At 40.0% G+C, this 14852-nt stretch overlaps 1 protein-coding gene across 9 annotated transcripts in view; it reads right to left on the bottom strand.

The window, feature by feature from the left end:
• BAZ2B (bromodomain adjacent to zinc finger domain 2B) overlaps positions 1-14852 on the bottom strand; it is a 330698-nt gene that overhangs the window by 134463 nt on the left and 181383 nt on the right. Inside the window, exon 1 of one of the 9 annotated variants that reach the window (XM_059704312.1) lies at positions 13630-13768. The exons of the other annotated variants lie outside the window; for them this stretch is intronic. The gene's annotated coding sequence lies outside the window, so the exon portion shown is untranslated. Of the gene's footprint in view, positions 1-13629; positions 13769-14852 lie in introns of those variants that run through there. 9 annotated transcript variants of the gene reach the window in all.

Genomic DNA, 14852 nt, shown 5'->3' with positions numbered 1-14852 from the left:
ACTTACACAATATCCTAAAATAAAAGGAATAAGCCCACAACAAATGGAGAGACTCATCCACTTAGAGAAAACTTGGCCAATAAAAAATCTTAATTTAGAATCTAGTGAAACAAAGGAGTGTCTGACTTATTTCACAATAGAAGAGAATTCCAGCATAGTGTCTTCACCTACTAGGTTTTCATATATTTACTGTTAAATGAATTCTTTACTACATAAAAAAGTTTTATCCTAGAGCTTCTTTAATGCTATGATTCTCAATCCTGACTGTATATTAAGAGACACTAGGGGGATCTTACAAATACAGGGAGGGGGGCAAAAGTAGGTTTATGGTTGTGAGTATGCAAAACATATTATTATTTATTTATGTATTTACTATTATATTACTTATTATCATTAATATTAACCTACTTTTGTCCATCCCTGCATTTATAACCATGCCAAGGCCCCAGGATAAACAAGTTAAATCAGAATCTCTGGGAGTGGGGGCTATGCACTGATAGTTCTGGGAAGCTCTCTAGGATATTTTAATGGGTAACCAGGGTTGAAAACCATTGCCAATAGTGCTTTAAAAATTTCAGTTCAACATTGCTATATTATATCAATTTTGAGGATCAAATAAGAATAATGATCAACAATGTTTATTACATTGTTGCTCTGTTGTATAATATTCAGAATGTTGTAAGACTGACTAAAATGAAAAAAAGAAAGAAAAAAAGAAAAAAAAAGGAAGAAAGAAAAGACCTGCTAAAATGAAGCGGTGGGAGATATTATGATAAATACAAAAAGAGTAAAATAAAGACAGCCTGGATAAGAAGATTCCCTGAGAAGAAGGGAAGAAAATAGGATCAATCCACATCTTAAGATCTAAAAGCCAGGTGTGAAATTAAAAATATAGAAAATAATTCATACAAGTAATAGATTTTATAAAGGGAGCTTCTAGAAACTAGAACTGACAACCAAATACTAAAAAAATAATTGTCTTTACTATTAATGAAGGCTCTGAATAAGTACACATGTGTAACTTAACTATATATTTAAGACTGTCTACCCTCTGTCCAGGTGAGCATTCAGGGTGGCTGGTAACAAGGGTAGGTGTGACAACTTCCAGCAACCTTCTGTCATAACAAGGGCCTAGGAATCTGAACCAAGATCTCTCCTTTCCAAGAGTTTCCTGCCTTTTCCCAATGAACTTTTATAAGGGCTGATAAGTCAGCTATAAATAGAGCATTTAAACGGAGGTTTACATATGCATTAGACATACTGAGAAGAAGTAGGGGAAACAGCACTGCCACTCCTCCAAAATATTTCTCTATAAGTACATTAGACTACATGTGACTAGGTAAGGCTCTCCCGTCACCCATCAAACCCTTACCAGGTAACCCTTACCATGGTCTATCACTTTCTGAAACTCCATCTCACCCAGGCATAGAGAGATCCAGAGCTCTCTCTATGGGGAAAAAAAACTGGACCTATCAATGAAACATACTATTCCAGTTATTCAGAAGATTTTAGTTGTAATATGCCATATTACAATTTTGGATACCTTATATAAATTAGACTCATTCAATGTTTGTCTTTTTGTGACTGGCCTATTTCACTTAACATAGTGTCTTCAAGGTTCACCCAAGTTGTTGCATATTGCAGAATTTCCTTTTTTTTTTTAAATGCTGAATAATATTCCATTCCATTCATATAAGCAAATTTCTTAGTCATTCATTTGTTGATGGACATTTAGGTTGTATCCACACATCTTGGTTATTGTGAATAGTGCTCCTATGTAATGAACATAGTGCTCCTATGTAATGAACATAGGAGCAGTAATATGTCTTTAAGATCATTATTTGAATTATTTTGGATAAATACCCAGAAGTGTGATTGCTGGAGCACATGGTAATTCTCTTTTTAGTTTCCTGAGCAATCTCTATACTATTTCCGATAGTGGCTGCACCATTTTACATTCCCACAGTGTACTAGGGTTCCAATTTCTCCACATCCAAGCCAACAGTTATCTTTTGTGTTTGTTTTTATAAGAGCCATCTTGATAGGTGTGAGATGATATCTCACTGTGGATTTGATTTGCATTTTTCTGATAAATAACATTGAGCATTTTTTTCAAATAGGTATTAATCATTTGTATGTCTTCCTTGGAATAATGTCTGTTAAAATCCATATCCTATTTTTTATATCAGGTTACTAGTTGTTGTTTTTTACTATTGTAGAAGTTCCTTATACAGTATACGTCTTTTGGAGATTAACCTTGTATGAAATACTGCAAATATTTTCTCCCATTCCGGAAGTTGCCTTATCGTTCTGCTTATTGTTTCCTTGGCTGTGGAGAAGGTTTTTAATTCAATGTAGCCTCGCTCATGTATTTGTTTTTAGTTGCCAATGCTTTTGATGTCGTATCCATGATATCACTGCCAAGACCAAGGTCATGAAGCTTTTCCCTTAAGTTTTCTTCCTGAAGTTTTACTGTTTCAGGTCTTACATACACGTTTGTAACCCATTTTGAGTTGATTTTGTGTAGGGTAGAAAATAAGGGTCCAATTTCATTGTTTTGCATGTGGATATGCAGTTTTCTCAACAATGTTTGTTGAACAAAAGAGACTTTTCTTATTGTGTATTCTTGGCATCCTTTCTGAAGATCAGCTGATTGCATACGTGTGGATTTATTTCTGGGCTCTCCATTCTGTTTCACTGGTCTCCAAGTCTGTCTTTATGCCAATACTCTACTGTTTTGGTTAATATAGATTGACAATATATAGAAAGTGTGGTACCTCAGACCTTGTTCATCTTTTTAAAAACTGATTTGACTATTTGTGATCTTTTGTGGTTTCATATAAATATTAGAATGGTTTTTTCCTAGCTCTATAAAAAAATGCCACTGTGACATTGATAGGGATTACACTGAATCTGCAGATCACTTTCAGTACTAAGCATTTTAACAACATTGTCTTCTAATCCCCCTCTTTAAATTTTCTATTTCATTTGTTTTTTGATACCTTTAAATTTTTACTTTTTTATCGGCTCAGCAATGCTACATAAAAACACTTAAAATATTTTATTTTTCAGTAGATTATTCAAAGTATTTAAGTTTATCATAATTCTGTGTTCAAGGGATTATTGTTATTGTTGATTTTTATTTTATACTAGTGTTCCAGTACACAGTTTCATGAAAGGAAGTTAATTAAAAGAAATATTTTAATATCGCTATTCCCGTCTTGCTAATGAAAAGAAAATAGGATTCTACCAAGTCTCCTATCTATCTACTCCAGGATTTCTGTGAGGGTCAAATGAGATGAGGCATGGAAAAACACTTCACAAACATCTGGGAAAACTGTAAAATGTTTACACCTGGCTATAAAACAAGTTGGGTTCCCAGGCTGAAGAAACTCCAAGGAGGCTAGTCACTAGAGAGAGGAAGCCGGGCTTTGCTACATGACATCATTACCCAGCACCCACAGCGACCATTTCCAGGCTGGGCTGGGCTGGGCTTTGGGCCACATTTTGTGCCATGGGGTCTTGGAGCATTAGCTGCAATTTGGTGGGGTGTCGCTCTGGGATGGTGGCGGGGCCTATGTCCCATTTGGGGGAAGCCGAGTGTTGGTTTGTCAGCACCAGGTCCACAGTACCATTTATTTATAAATGGCCAGTGCATGTCATGGTGGCTCCTGCACTGAGCATCTGTCCCCCGGTGGTCAGTGTGCGTCATAGCGACTGGTAGGACGGACGGACACTTAGCCTTTTATATATACACTAGAGGCCTGGTGCACAAAAATTTGTGCACTGGTGGGGGGGGGTGCCTCAGCCCGGCCTGTGCCCTCTCACAGTTCTGGACCTCTCGGGAGATAACGACCTGCTGGCTTAGGCCTGCTCCTGGGTGGCAGAGGGCAGGCCCAATCCCTAGGTGCAGCCCCTGGTCAGGCTCAGAGCAGGGCCGATTGGGGAGTTGGGGCACCGCCCTCTGTCATGCACAGAGCTGGGCGGATCGGGAGGTTGCGATGTCACCCTCAGTCACGCTCAGGGTAGGGCCAATTGGGGGGTTGAGGCGCCGCCCCTGTCACACTCAAGGCAGGGTCAATGGGGAGGTTGCGGCACCACCCCGTCACGCACAGAGCAGGGCCCATCAGGGGGTTGAGGAACTCCCCCCGTCACGCACAGAGCAGGGCTGATCAGGGGGTTGGGGAGCTCCCCCTGTCACCCACAGAGCAGGGTCCATCAGGGGTTTGGGGCGCTGCCCCCTGTCATGCACAGAGCAGGGCCCATCAGGGGTGTTGGGGCCCCATCAGGGGTGTTGGGGCTCCGTACCCTGTCACCCACAGAGCAGGGCCGATCAGGGGGTTGGGGCACTCCCCCGTCACACTCAGGGCAGGGCCGATGGGGAGGTTGCGGCTCCACCCCATCACACACAGAGCAGGGCTCATGGGGGGGTTGGGCCTTTGTACCCTGTCACACACAGAGCAGGACCGATCAGGGGGTTGGGGAACTCCCCCCATCACGCACAGAGCAGGGCCGATCAGGGGGTTGGGGAGCTCCCCCTGTCACCCACAGAGCAGGGCCCATCAGGGGTGTTGGGGCTCCATACCCTGTCACCCACAGAGCAGGGTGGATCAGGTGGTTGGGGCGCTGCCCCCTGTCACCCACAGAGCAGGGCTGATCAGGGGGTTGGGGCACTCCCCCGTCACACTCAGGGCAGGGCTGATGGGGAGGTTGCGGCTCCACCCCATCACACACAGAGCAGGGCTCATGGGGGGGTTGGGGTGCCGCACCCTGTCACACACAGAGCAGGGCCAATCAGGGGGTTGGGACGCCTTCCCTATCAGGCACAGAGCAGGGACGTTCAGGGGGTTGGGGCGCCTTCCCCTGTCACGAACAGAGCAGGTCGAATAGGGAGGTTGTGGCCCCGCCCCCTGTCACACACAGAGCTGAAGGGTGATCAGGGGGTTTGGGCACTACCCTGTCACGCTGCTCCAGGGGCCAGGAGGCCTCGCGGCTCCGCTGATCCCAGTGCTGGAAGGCCTCATGGCTCCGCTTGACACAGGGGCAGTGAGGCCTCGCTGCTCTGCTGATCCTGGTGCTGGGAAGCTCCTCTGACCCCGGTGCCAGGAGGCCTCGTAGCTCTGCTGATTCCGGTGCTGGGAGGCATATTTCCCTTTTACTATATAGGATAGAGGCCTGGTGCACGGGTGGGGGCCGGCTGGTTTGCCCTGAAGGGTGTCCTGGATTAGGGTGGGCGTCCCGCTTGGGTGAGGGGGACAGCCTGGATGAGGGGATGATGGCTGTTTGCAGCTGGTCACACCCCCTTCAGGGTGGGGGTCCCCACTGGGGTGCCTGGCCAGCTTGGATGAGGGGGATGATGGCTGTTTTCAGCTGGTCATACCCCCTTCAGGGTGGGGGTCTCCACTGGGGTGCCTGGCCAGTCTGGGTGAGCGGCTCAGGGCCGTTTTCAGGCTGGCAGGTGACTGAAGCTCCCAACCTCTCCTTTTTTCCTTTTTCTTTTTATTCTGGGATTTATTTACCTTCTGTGGCTGTCACTGGAACTGAGAGCTGGCTTTAGCTCTGAGGCTCAGCTCCAGCTCTGAGACTTCAGCTGCTGAAAGCAAGTATCTGGTTTGTTTGGGTTCTATAATTGAAACACTGTTGCAACTCCAGCTCTGCTGGCTGGCTGAAAGCATGGGGCTTGTTTAGCTTCTATACTTGCAACATTGTTTCTTTGACTGCAGCTCAGAGGCCGGCAGCGACAGGCAGAAAACCTTGGCTTCCTCCATCACTGGAGCAAGCAAGCCTCCTGTTCGCTTCAGCTGCCTGGCTGCTGGCCACCATCATGGTTGGCAGTTAATTTGCATATTGCCCTGATTAGCCTATGGGAAGCGTGTCAGAGGTATGGTTAATTACCATGTTTGTCTATTATTAGATAGGATACTGCAATAAAAGTTATGTCAAACTGGTTTCTCTCACAGCAAAATAGCACAAATTTCTTCTTCCTTCTTCACAATTTCACAGATAGGAAATTCATTCTTACTATAGATCTTAGGAATCTCAGTATATGATTTCATTCTGCATTAAGCCAAAAACTTTCACCTTTTCACGTAAAGGGAGCACTTTACGACTTCTCTTTGGCATATCGGAATTGCCAGCATTACTACTCTTGTGCTTTGGGCCATTATTAAGTAACAAGGGTTCTTTGAGCACTGTGAGATGAACACAAGCACTATGAGACCGTGACAGTCCATCTGATAACTGAGATGGTTACTAAGTGATTAACAGATGAGTAGCATATACAGCATGGACATGCTGGACAAAGGGGTGATTCAAGTCCTGAGCAGGATGGCAACAGATTTTAACACACACTCAGAACGGCATACAATTTAAAACTGTTCATTTCTAGAATTTTCCATTTAATATTTTCAGGTCATGGTTACCCATAGAAAAACAAAACCATGAAAAGTGAAACTGAGGATAAGAGAGGACTACTATATAAATATTTTTATGCTTAAGAAGAAATGTCCAGGATATATACTTCTAAATCCTGAACAGAATTAACTAAAATATTAAATTAGATAATTTAGTTATAATAAAAAAGGGTATTTGAGGGACAACCAGAACTTTTACTTAAAAAGTTCATTGAGGGAATTTAGGGGACTGGGTGAAAGAGGTGAAGGAATTAAGAAGTACAAATTGGAAATTACTTTATTATGTAAAGTAGAGCATAGGGCATGGGTGGGCAAACTTTTTGACTCGAGGGCCACAATGGGTTCTTAAACTGGACCGGAGGGCCGGAACAAAAGCATGGATGGAGTGTTTGTGTGAACTAATATAAATTCAAAGTAAACATCATTACATAAAAGGGTACGACCTTTTTTTTTTTTTTAGTTTTATTCATTTCAAACGGGCCGGATCTGGCCTGCGGGCCGTAGTTTGCCCACAGCTGGCATAGGGAATACAGTCAATAATATTTGCCTTAACTATGTATGGAGCCAAGTGGGTACCGGAAATATCGGGGGGAACACTTTATAAAGTATATGATTATCAAATCATTATGCTGTATACCTGAAACCAATACAAAATAATATTGAAAGTAAAATATAATTGGAAAAAAAAAACAATGTAAGCTTATTTAATGATTACAGTGATCTTAAAATAAATTCTACATATGTATTTGGGATATAATAAAAATAGAAGCCTTTAGAGAAAGGAATAGAAAGGATTATATATATATATATATATACACACATACATATACACTAGAGGCCCGATGCACGAAATTCATGGAAGAGTAGGCCTTCCTTCCCCCGGCTGCCAGCACCAGCTTCCCTCTGGCACCCGGGACCTGGGCTGGCTTCCCTCCAGCTGCTGGCAGGCACCCGGGACCTGGGCTTCCCTCTTAGACCCAGCTTCCTCTGGAAGGACATCCAGTCTAATTAGCATGATTCCCCAAGTCACAGCACATTAGAAACAGAGATAAAGACGATGATAGTGGCTATAATTTTCTAAGCACGTATTATAGCACTACACTGGGAATGGGGGCTAGAAGTGGAGGGAGCATCAGTAATAGATAACTGTACTGAAAGTGACATAAGAAGTCAAGAAACCAACAAAAATCTTACTCCATGACCAAGAATCTATAAACCGTATGTCCCAAGAGTATCAGTATACAATACAGACTAATGTTCTAAAGACAACTTCTTGAAACCTTAAGCAAAAGTTGGAAATTTTACCAAACCGGTCTGGCTCGGTGGATAGAGCACTGGCCTGAGGACTGAAGGGTCCCAGGTTCGATTCCGGTCAAGGGCATATACTTTGGTTGCGGGCACATCCTCAGTAGGAGGTGTGCAGGAGGCAGCTGGTCGATGTTTCTCTCTCATTGATGTTTCTAACTCTCTATCCCTCTCCCTTCCTCTCTGTAAAAAATCAATAAAAATATATTTTTTAAAAAAAGTTGGAAATTTTACAAAGCAAAAATACACATTTTTAAAATAAGAAGCATGGGCAACGGAACCTAAAGACCTAGATTTGAATCCAAACCCATCACCTAATTATCAATAACCTTAAGCAATTTTTGTCTCCCTCAGACTCAGTTTCTCCAAATGTAAAATGAGATAATATTTACCTTATGGCACCATGTTTAGAATCAATGTATGTAAAAGTACCCAGTACAACTCATAAATACAGTATCCACTGAAATACTCTGAAAACTTAACTACCCCAAATAATTTATTCTTTGAGGTAAACAATTTTGTTACTTTTTAAAATTTATTACTTTTTAGATGTTACTCTGTAGTTCATAAATACATAAAGTAAAAAAATGACAAGATTCCTTTAAGTGTATTAAGAATGCTCTCAAATCTCATTAAAACCACCTATTTGACTGGATAAATCCAATTCATTCTTCAGTCTCATTATGAATGGTACCTTCTCTGGAAAGCCTTCTCAAAACCTCTACTTGCACCTGGCTGGTGTGGCTCAGTGGTTGAGCATCGACCTATGAAGCAGGAGGTCAGGGTTCAATTCCCAGTCAGGGCACATGCCCAGGTTTCAGGCTCTATCCCCAGTAGGGGGCATGGAGGAGGCAGCTGATCAATGATTCTCTTTCATCACTGATGTTTCTATCTCTCTCCCTTTCCTTTCCTTTCAATAAAAATATATTTTAGCCCTGACCGGTTTGGCTCAGCGGATAGAGCGTTGGCCTGCGGACTGAAGGGTCCCAGGTTCGATTCCGGTCAAGGGCATGTACCTTGGTTGCGGGCACATCCCCAGTGGGGAGTGTGCAGGGGGCAGCTGATCAGTGTTTCTCTCTCATCGATGTTTCTAACTCTCTACCCCTCTCCCTTCCTCTCTGTAAAAGAATCAATAAAATATATTTTAAAAATATATATATATATATATATATATTTTAAAAATCACACCTCTACTTGAATATCTAAGAGGCATTTAAAAAGGTATCTCATCTAAAATCAAACCCCCAATCCCCAATTATTATCGCAACCTGCTTCATCTGAAGACCTTCCCTATCTCACAGCTGATTGAAAGATCATCTTTCTATAGTTGCTCAGCCAAAAACCTTGGTGTCATCTTATCTTCTCTTTTTCTGATATCCCACATCCAATCCATCAGAAAAAGCTTTTGATTGTACGTTATAACATCCAGACTTTGAATGCTACCACCCTTCTCCAAGCCACCACCTTCAATAACTTAGCTTACTCTAAGAGCTTCTGGTCAGTGTTCAAAGCCTTGTTACAATCTACAGTTGACCCTTGAACAACACAGGTTCGAACTGCATGGTCCACTTAGATGCAGATTTTTTTCAATAAATACATACAGAACTGTCAATGTATTTTCTTTTCCTTATGATTATCTTAATGGAGTCTTATCTCTGGCTTACTTTATTGTAAACATAGTATATAATATATATATATATAATATATACAACATATATTAATCGACTGTTATGTTATTGGTAAGGTTTCTGGTAAACAGGTTATTAGTAGTTAAGTTTTGGGGTATTCAATGCTATCATGAATTTTTGATTACACAAGGGGTTGGTGCCCCTACATGTTTAAGGGTCAACTATATTCTCAACTTGGAAACTAAAGTGATACTTTAAAAATATCAGCCAAATTTACTAAAAGCCCTGCAATGGTGCCTCTAAGTCCCACCTGCCCATTACCTCTATCAATACCTCCTTCTACTCCTCCCCTTCTCTGAAACTCTGCTCCTGTCATATTGGCCTCTGTTCATTGCCCTGAACACTCCAGGTATGCTTCCTGTCTCAAGCCCTCTGCTTGGAAGGCTCTTCCCAAAAATATACACATAAGCAACCTTCCTTGTTCTTGCAACCTACCACACCACAGCCTCTTATCCTGTTTTACTTTTTCTTTCCTCCATAACACTAGTCACCTTCTAATACACCATATACTTTATTATGTACTAGGGGCCCAGTGCACGAATTTGTGCACCTTGAAAGGAACTGAGGGCCGCAAGACTGCAGTGGGCATAAGGGCAGATGTCAGCCTATCCTCTGTGCTCCGCCTGGCCCCTCCCACCATGGCCCCCCCATCTCATCTTCCGGCAGCCCCACTCTAGTCGCCACAGCTCCCACGTGCTGACTGCGCCGGCCCCACTCGCACCCACTAACTGTGTGGAGCAATTGGGGCTGGTGCCAGCAGCGGGTGCGAGCAGGGCTGGTACTGTCAGCAGGTGCAAGCAGCAGCTGCTGCCCCTACCTCCCCTCAGGAGCAGGGGGAGGAGGATAAATCCTGAGGGGCGATCAGGGCTGGTAGCCACTGCTTGCACCTGCTGATTGCGCCGAGCAACTGGGGCCGGCACCGGGGACTGGCAGTGGGTACAAGCGGCGGCTCAGGCGTGGCAGTGGGTGCAAGTGGGGCTGGCACTGGCAGCAGGTGCAAATGCCGGGTGGGACCACAGCACATGTGAGAAAAGAATTTTTAGTAACCACGACAGGGTGGCCCCAATGACAGTGACTGGTGCCCCACCTTGATCTGGCACCCCCGCTCACCTGTTCCACCATCCCACAGCAGCTGATGCCTGCCATGTTCCGCGCTCTGCCGCCTGCTGCGCACACCCCTGGTGGTCAGCGCATGTCATTGCGACTGGTTGGTTGGTTGGTCCGCCATTTGATCTATTTGCATATTAGCTTTTTATTATATAGGATTATGCTTATTGTTTATCCCCTACCCCCCTATGATCCACACAAGCAGAGACTTTTAAGAGTTTCTTTACTGATATATCCCATGTACCTAGAACAACACTCAATAAATACAAATTAAATAAAATACATTAGCTACTTCTTGGTGCCTCTTTTAGCATCCTGTGCTTATCCCTATTATATCAGTTAACACACTATGGTAATAGCCTGTTAATTTTCTGCCTCTTCCACTAAAGTGTAAATTCTTTGAAACAAGGGATTTTCCTTCTCATCAACCAGTACTTCCTTACAGTGCCTGACACTTAGTAAGCACTCCATAATATTTGATAAATTGTTGGATGAAAAAATAAAACCACTGAAGTCAAATGTGTAAGCACCTTTTTATCTCCAAAATATAAACACAATGCTTAAAGCATGACACTGAAGACTGAGTTCTGGGTTCTAGATTCTGTTAGAATTGATCTGGCTCTAGCACTGACTAGAAGACATTGATGAAATTATTTAAATTATCTACAACTATTTCTTTTTTAGTAAAAATGGGGGCAATGATGTTACCTGCCCCTCATGTGATTGTTATGAATATAACAGGTGACAGTTCAGAATATGCCACTCCAAAACATGCTGCTCTAGCATATTGACTATTTCCAGTTAAGGGCATTCAAAAAGCAAACTAAGAAAACTATTCTGACCTTCCTTCTTTTTCTTAAAAGCAGGAAATGAAATTCCTATATGAAAGCTATACTCCCTAAACCAAAAGGAAAGTAACATTGTGATCACCAAGGACAAAAAGTTGAAACCCAGCCCTAACCGGTTTGGCTCAGTGGATAGAGCGTCGGCCTGTGGACTGAAGGGTCCCAGGTTCGATTCCGGTCAAGGGCGTGTGCCTTGGTTGCGGGCACATCCCCAGTGTTGAGTGTGCAGGAGGCAGCTGATCAATGTTTCTCTCTCATCTGACTCTCTATCCCTCTCCCTTCCTCTCTGTAAAAAACCAATAAAATATTTAAAAAAAAAAAGTTGAAACCCAAAGAATTCTACACAAAAAGACTTTAGTCATGTATCTAATAGATATAACAACTTGGTAATGATATATAAGAGTTGAGCATAACTAACAGTTCTGTTCAAAGTAAAAGGTCAGTTATGTGATAATAGAAATAAATTTTCTGTTATTTCTTATTAAATAATTCTTATCTTCCTTTAGTCTCCCCACATAGTTTAGTCACTTTTCAACAACTGCCTCTTTGTTCAACCTAATATAAAACAAGTAGGTTTCACCATTTCTTTGGATCTTCATTCCTTATACAGACTCCAATGTCACATAAAACTTGTATTAAATAAGTTTGTATGTTTTTCTCCTATTGATCTGTGTAATGTCAATTTAATTTTCAGGCTCAGCCAAAAAGAATTCTAAGAGGGTAAAGGTAAAGGTAAAAATCTGTCTCTCCTACAACAGAATTGTATGAGTGGTTTGCACATATTAAGCATTTAGTAAATGACATATATTACTTGTTATTACAAATTAAATTGAGGACCTACTATAAATCCTAATTCAGTAACTAGGCTAGAATATTCATTAGCTGATCTGTAGAATCTCTTTAGAGATTCTATTATGTGCCAATAATTTTTATCAAAAAATAATGAGTTACTTAAAATAACTGGTAAGCATTTGCAAAACAAACAAGCAAACAAACAAACAAAAAAACAAGTACCTTAACTCTCAACAAAAATAAGACTCTATTTACATTATCCCAGAATATTTTTAAATATTTCTGGATGTTTGACTCTATAGCCATCTTTAGTAACTACCTTCAATGTTTAATAATTTCATGTTTCTTTTAATATGATCAAAATACCTAATACGAGAGTTTAAAAATTAAACATCCTACTATTTAGGTAAACTATAGTTACAGACCTATAATAAATATACACATTCTTTCCTCTACTCTGAATAATCTTATTTCCAGGAATAAGGCTTCTGAGAATAAGTTAAATAATTTAAGTATCTAGCTTTCCACCTCTGACTTTAGTCATGTATCCAACAATAGGTATAATCCTTTGGTAATGATATATTAAGAGTTGAGCATAACTAACAGTTCCGTTCAAAGTAAAAGATCAGTTATATAATATTTATTTTAAAACTTACTTTATATTATTTTATAATAGAAATAATTTTTCTGTTACTTTCCTGTCTCCTATGATTCCTAAATGGTTTCCTAGTCTACACAGTCAGTTCTTCATTTTATAAAATACTTCTGAAAACTCACTTTTTGTAGTTTGCACCCTCATAAAGAAATAAACAAACATACATATTTTACTTAGCCCTCATATGGCAGCAGACAAGAAAACTTAGATAAGCAGTTTAAATGATTGTCCCAAGACAGATGGAGTGACTGCCAGCTTCAGGATTAAAACTAAGAAGCTTTTTATTTCCTTCTTAAATGCTGAGGACTTAATATTGTTTTTATATCACAAGGATCTCTTAACTAATTTAAGAACAATAACTTAATAACTAAAACAATTATCAACAATTATGACAACATATGTAAATCCATTTATGAAATTTATTAAATACAAATACAATTGCTTTATCCAAATATTCCCTGAATGAATAAATCTGATTTACTACTTAAATTATTTTTTAAGATTTTGTTTAGAATGCCAAGAAACTGAAAGCTTAATATAATTTATCATTTCATTGTCTTCTTAAAAAGCGAATTTCTTTAACCAAAAATCTACAATAAGCATATGAGATGGTTGGATTTGATACTAAACAAAAATACTTTTTCATTCAGAAAAAAAATCCCACAAAGTTAAAACAGTAGTCCCTACTCTAATTGTAAACTTCAACTTCAGTTTGTATTTATAACAGATATATCTGTGAAAAGACAGTGATAAAAAGGAAACACCAAATACTATTATTGCATTTACAGGGAAAAAAGACATACAGTATAACATTAAGAGCTTACTGTGGAGAGTGGGTTTAATCAGGAAGTAGCCATTATCCTTTCGATTCAGAGCAGTGACAGCACTCCAAAACAACAAGCCGTGAAATTTTTCAGTTAAAAGGCATGAAAGAATACCTACTATTGTGTCCTAGCTGTGCTGACCCCATAGGTCACCATATGTCTTTTATCAAAAGCTATCATGAAAACATAATCCAAGTAAGCATTTACAATGCTGTATTTGTTAAAACACCTAAAATCTACCTAACACAACCTCTCTCTCTGTTACTCACAAAACATGGCTGTCTTATTCAGAGATTAGCAATTATTGTAATGAGATACTGTCGGAGAGGGTCAAATAGTACTTCCTGCAGTTTACACATCTTGATTTCCTGGTAAACAAACTGAAAGGCAGGTGGAGCACTTAGATCACCAGTAACCGTGAATGCTCACATTCACGTGACAAAACTAAACCAGGTAAGGAGACGTCTTAAGAATTCATTCCTTTCTTAATTTTATTAATGTCAAAACAGACAATAAAGAGTTATGGCTTTCTTTTTTTTTTTCTTTTTTTTTTAAGGAGGGTTTATTCCAGACATGCATTGGCACAGAGTTTAGAATAAGGAATGCATGAAAAAAATTATTTAATAAGCACGTTAAAAATTACTTCTGGCATCTAAATTGTAAAATCAAGGAAATGCTAACAAGGTTTAAAAAAAAACTAAGAATAATTGCTTAAAAACAAAAAAACCTGCTAGATATAAGGAAAAGTCTTTAAATTGAAACTGCTTCAGGAAAGTGGATAAAAGAAGTCTCTGAATTAAAGAGCAAATTAAATTTTATTCAAAGCATAAGCCTATTCTTATTAGAACAAGCTTCTGCAAAATAAGACTACTTTGTAACTTATGTGGCAGTTTTGAAAAAAATTTTCAATGATATATTTAAAAAGATTACATAACTTAAAGCTATTCCCATCATCATTTTAAATTCATATTTCAAAAAAAGCTACAAAATATTTACCTAAGAGCATTTTTAAAAATTACCTATATTTTTAGTTTGAAAATAAAGTTTCCTTATCCTTAGTTTTATTCCCCAAGTTGCTGTTTCTTCACTTTAAAATTTCTAGTAGAGTTGACTGAGGGTTGATTTAAATTAATTAAGGGTATAAAACAAACACTCTGTGAAAAGGATAAACGAATTCACTACTTTAAATATTTAGGAAATTCTTTTTAATCTACAATATTGTA

This window comes from Myotis daubentonii, chromosome 7 (assembly GCF_963259705.1).
Source record: "Myotis daubentonii chromosome 7, mMyoDau2.1, whole genome shotgun sequence".
NCBI classification, from domain to species: Eukaryota; Metazoa; Chordata; class Mammalia; order Chiroptera; family Vespertilionidae; genus Myotis; species Myotis daubentonii.
Note: the sequence above shows the minus strand (reverse complement) of the source record. Positions and strands in the feature narration are given on the sequence as shown.